This window comes from Coenobita brevimanus, chromosome 101 (genome assembly GCF_032717465.1).
Source record: "Coenobita brevimanus isolate Jiangsu-jjx chromosome 101, ASM3271746v2, whole genome shotgun sequence".
Lineage (NCBI taxonomy): Eukaryota > Metazoa > Arthropoda > Malacostraca > Decapoda > Coenobitidae > Coenobita > Coenobita brevimanus.
In genome coordinates, this window is record NC_137054.1 from 22,849,226 (window position 1) to 22,854,591 (window position 5,366).

Consider the following 5,366-nt stretch of genomic DNA (forward strand, 5'->3'; position numbering starts at 1 on the left):
TCCAGGCACCTGAATGCTGTAAAGGTGGTCACAAACAAATAGCCTCCATGCCGTCTTGTCTTCTGCCATGCAACTCCCCCTGCATCCGACCGATAAACCCCCTCTCTCATAAAACTCTCAACTCAATCCCTCCATTTCATCCTTGGTCTTTCCCTTCCCCATCCCCTGTCTCCCCCACCTTACTCGCATACACCCTTTTAATCACTCTCGTTCTTCATCCTCTACACACGCCAACCATTTCAACTCATTTTTCTAAATGCTTTCAGTCACATCCACATCAACACCGCAATGCCTCTTCACTTTCTCCTTTTTCTCTGTCTACCCGTTAAATGCCACATATTCCTCTCAAATAAATCGTTTCCATTGGTCTCAGTCATGACCTCTGTCCTTCCAACAGGGTCCAAGCTTCACTTCCAAACATTAGAATGGAGATCACACAACTGTTAGCCATGGACTTTTTTCTTTTAATTTCCACGCACACTTCCTTATTCCTTCTGACCACTTTCAGTGAACCAGCAACCTTTCTTCCTTGCTGTACTCTCTCAAACACTTCATCCTTCAAATTTCCACCCATCCTTACTAATCACATTTCATTCATTCATTCATTGCCAGACGCCATGTATCCCAGACAGGGTGGCCAAGGGCTTAGAGTTAATTGTTTTTACAGGGAGGGGCACTAATCCTCCACCAACCCCACATGACACGTAGGGATGCCAACAGCATCTGGTGTTCCCAGGCGGTCACCCATCCAAGTACTAACCAGACCCAACGTTGCTTAACTTCGCTGATCGGACGGGAAGCGGTGTACTCAACGTGGTATGGCCGTTGGCCTTACTAATCACAATTCATATATATTTGAATATACTCACATTCTACATTTCTAGGCCATCTAGTCTCACTGTGCATTCTCTGACTTTCAGAAACGTTAACTTTGCTATTGTTTACATTCATATTTTGATTTTGCTTCTTACATGCACTCTCAGTCTCTTTCATCAGGCCTTGCAACTTCCACACATCTTCACTTAACACTATAGTATCATCACCAACAACAGTCCAGGCAGTTTCTAAACCATGCCGACGTCCGCTAAGGGCTCTCCAGCATCCACTACCTTATCTTCTACCTCTTTAAAATCTCCATCCATGTATATATTGAATAACCATGGAAACATGATACAGCCTTGTTTCAATCCAACATTCATATCAAATAAATCACTTAGTTCCCTCTCCCAGTGCACTGCAGCCTAGTGCCCTTATACATACCCTTGACAGCACTTAGCAACTGTCCATTAAATATCTATCTATCTATCTATAGCCCGACGCCCTAATCCCGCAAAGGGTGGCCGCAGACAAAACGCCTCCAAGTCACTCTGTCACCCACCATTTGACTCCCCTCCCCCCAACTCACCCCCCCTCCCTCATATACCTCTCAACTCCATCCCTCCACCTCATCCTCGGTCTACCCCTCCCTCTCCCTCCCTCCACCTCACCTACATACACCCTCTTAGTCAGTCTTTCATTCTCCATTCTCTCCACATGTCCAAACCACCTCAGTGTATTTCTCCTAATCTTTTCAACCACATCCACATCTACCCCACAACGTTCCTTCACTTCTTCATTCGTCAACCTGTCCCTCCACGTCACTCCACATGCTCCTCTCAAGTAACTCATTTCCACTGCTCTCACTCTTGACTTGTTCCCCTCTTGCAAGGTCCACGCCTCGCTTCCATACGTCAGGGTAGGGATCACAATACCATCATGCAGTGACTTCTTAACTTCCATACTCACCTCCCTATTTCTCATCACTGCTTTCAGTGTACCAACAACCTTTCTTCCCTGCTGTACCCTTTCACGTACTTCATTCCCCAAAGTTCCATCCCTACTCATCACACTACCCAAGTACTTGAATGCACTCACATTCTCCATATCCTCACCATCCAACCTCACTGCACACTCTGTGACTTCATTCCTCTCAAACACCATAACTTTACTTTTGTTTACATTAACTTTCAGATTCCTCCTCCTACACACTGTCCCAAATTCATTCACCAAACCTTGCAACTCCCATTCATCTTCACTCAACAATACTGTATCATCAGCAAACAGCAACACCGGAAGCTTCCAAATCTCACCCTCATTCATTAGGGCCACCCCCACATCCAATGCCCTACCTTGCACCTCCTTTACAACCCCATCCATATATATATTAAACAGCCATGGAGACATCACACACCCCTGTTTCAGTCCCACATTGAGATCAAAGAACTCACTCAGCTCACCATCCACTCGCACCGTAGCCCTAGCTCCCTCGTACATACTCTACACAGCACTCAACAATTTCCCCTCCACTCCATATATTCTTAATACCTTCCACATACCTTGCCTATCTATTCTGTCATAAGCTTTCTCCAAGTCCATGAAGGCAGCATACACTTTCCTTCCCTTCTCTAGATACTTCTCCACTAAACATCTTAGAACAAATATCTGATCTACACACCCTTTTCCCTTCCTAAATCCCCCTTGTTCTTCTCCAACTAGCTCCTCTGTCATATGCCTAACCCTATCAATGAGTATTCTACCATATATTTTACCAGTCACACTAAGAAGGCAAATACCCCTATGGTTACCACATACTTCTCTCTCCCCTTTTCCTTTGTACAGAGGAACAATTATACCTGATTTCCAGTCCTCTGGAACCCTTCCCTCTTCCCAAGCCAATCTACACAACTTCCATATGCACTCCACAACAATCTCACCCCCATACCTAAGCATTTCACCACACACTCCATCAATTCCTGGGGCCTTTCCCAGCTTAATCTTCTTCATCGCTTCCACTACTTCCGACCTACTGATCTCTTCCTCCCTCCTCTCATCTCTTCTTCTCCCAGCCATTCCCCAACCACTTATACTCACACTGCTCTCACTCCCTACATTCAACAAATCCTCAAAGTGCTCCTTTGGGGGAGGCGGTGGCTCAATCGGTAAAGAGGTGGCCTGTAGTCCTAACGGACCCAGGTTCGAATCCCAGCTGGGGCAGGGAACAGTTTAAGGATTTGAATTTCATTAAAATCAGCTTTACTGATCTACCAGAAGACCCGCCGACATGTCGTAAAAATACCCCCGCTAATACTAATACACCAGTCCTGTATGAGACAGCCCTAGCATGTATTCAATATGGACGGTGGGTGTTGGCGCCGAAGTGGTGACATGTAGAGGTGTATGGTATGTAGGAGGACTGCTGGGCCTTGAGAGCAGGCTGTGAAGCCTATGCCCAGAGTCGGACACATAAAAAAAAAAAAAAAAAAATCTCCTCAATTTCTCTCTCTTCTCCACCAACAATCTATTATTCCTATCTTTCACTCCCCTACTATTTCCCCTTTCACACTGCCTTACTTTCTTTACCTCCTTCCAAAACAATTTCTTACTCTCCCTTCATTTCACACTCAGATTCCTCCCAAACTCTTCATCCACTTTCTTCTTACTCTCCTTCACCAGTCTCTTAACCTCCCTTCTCCTGCTCACATATACCTCTCTCTTCTCTCTCTCATCTTCTCTCCTACCTCTACTCGCCGACCATTCACCATATGCCTTCTTCTTTTGTTCCACAGCTCGTTTCACCTCATCATTCCACCATGCTGTCCCTTGCACACCCTTGCATCTCCTCACTCCACAAACCGCCTCACACGCTGCGCTTATCTCTTCCGTGAATATCTTACATACGTCTTCCACCCCTTCCATCTGCTCTAGCTCATACCTTCCCAATCTTTCTTCCACTATGCTCTTATACTCTGTCATTTTCTCACTGTCTTGCAATTTCTCCACTCTTCTCACAGGAGATGATTCCTTCTGTCTTCCCCTTCGTCTCCTCAACCACTTTCTTTGCAGCTCTACCTTGGCCATCACTAAGTGATGGTCCGAGACTCCATTCCCCCACCCTCTCCACACCCTTGCATCCAACACTTGTCTTCTCATTCGCTCATCCACACACACGTAGTCTATCATTGCCTTTCGTTCAACAAGTTCACCATCCATCCTCCTCATTACTCTCCATGTATACCGGTGGATCATCTTATGACGAAAGTAGGTGTTGGCTATTGCCAACCCCTTACCAGCACAGATGTCCACCAAAGCACTACCATTCCCATCTACTTCAGCTGGCACACCCCACTGACCAACCACTCCATCCACTCGTACATTCCCAACTTTGCCATTCATGTCTCCAATCAACAGCACTCTCTCGCTCCTCTCAAACTTGTCCATACATGCTTCTACTCTCGCCCATTAAATATACGTATAATTAAATGTCTTCTATACTTCTTGTCCCTCTGCTCTGTCTTATGTTTTCACCTGTCCCATGAAGGCAGCATGCTACTTCATTCCCTTCTCTAGATACTTTCCACTAAAAAACAGTGAATGAAAATGTGATTGTGAAGCCTCTTCCACTTCTAAACCCCCTTTGTTCTCCACCATCTAATTACTCTCTAACCCTATCGACAAGTACCTTACCAAATATATTCCCTGTTTTACTGAGAAGACAAAAGCTCCACAATTCTCACACACTTCTCTTTCTCCTTTTCCTTTGTTTAGTGGATTTTTTGTCCTGTCTTGTAATCCTTCGGGATGCTACCTTTTTCCCAAGTCAGACTGCTTATCTTCTACATCCATTTTATCCCTATCTCGCTTCCATATTTCAACATTTCACCACAAACTTCATCAGTTCTTTGGGCTTTCCCCATTTTCACTTTGTTTACTGCTTCTAATTCTGCTGATCGGTTCCCCTTTTACTCACCTCTTTTCTTCTCCCACTAATTTCCCAACCATTTACTTTTGTTCACAATATTCAACATTTCCTTTAAATGTTCTCTCCATCTGCTCTTCTTTTCTCCTTTTCCCACGAACACTCGGTTGTTATTACTTTTCACTCCTCTGTTAATTTTTTCACTCTTCCTTAATTTCTTGACCTCCTTCCAAAACAGTTTTTTACATTCCTCCATTTTGCACTCAGATTTCTGTCCTTCTCATGGACTCTTTCTTACTCTCTCTTACTAGTCTTTTCACCTTTATCCGCTTCTTTTCTATCCTTCCACATACCCCATTCCTATTCTCCCCATCCAGTCACTCTATGCCTTCTTTTCTTCCACAGCTCGTTTCGCCTCGTCATTCCACCATGCTGTTCCTTTCACCTCCTTGCTCCCTGCCTTCTCATCACAAAGTACCTCACATCCTGCACAGATTCCTTCTTTGCATTCCTTACACACGCCTTCTACCTACTTCATTTCCTTCAAATCATATATACGCAGTCCCTACCTTCAATTCTCTTATACTTTCCACTTTTTTTACTCCTGCGGTCTTTCGACCATTTTTGCAGG

At 44.7% G+C, this 5,366-nt stretch overlaps 1 non-coding gene across 1 annotated transcript; it reads right to left on the reverse strand.

The window, feature by feature from the left end:
* Positions 1 to 711: 711 nt before the first annotated feature.
* LOC145415251 (5S ribosomal RNA) lies at positions 712 to 830 on the reverse strand. Its single transcript, XR_013900028.1, has one exon. It is a non-coding gene; the product is annotated as a 5S ribosomal RNA (ribosomal RNA).
* Between the last annotated feature and the right edge of the window lie 4,536 nt (positions 831 to 5,366).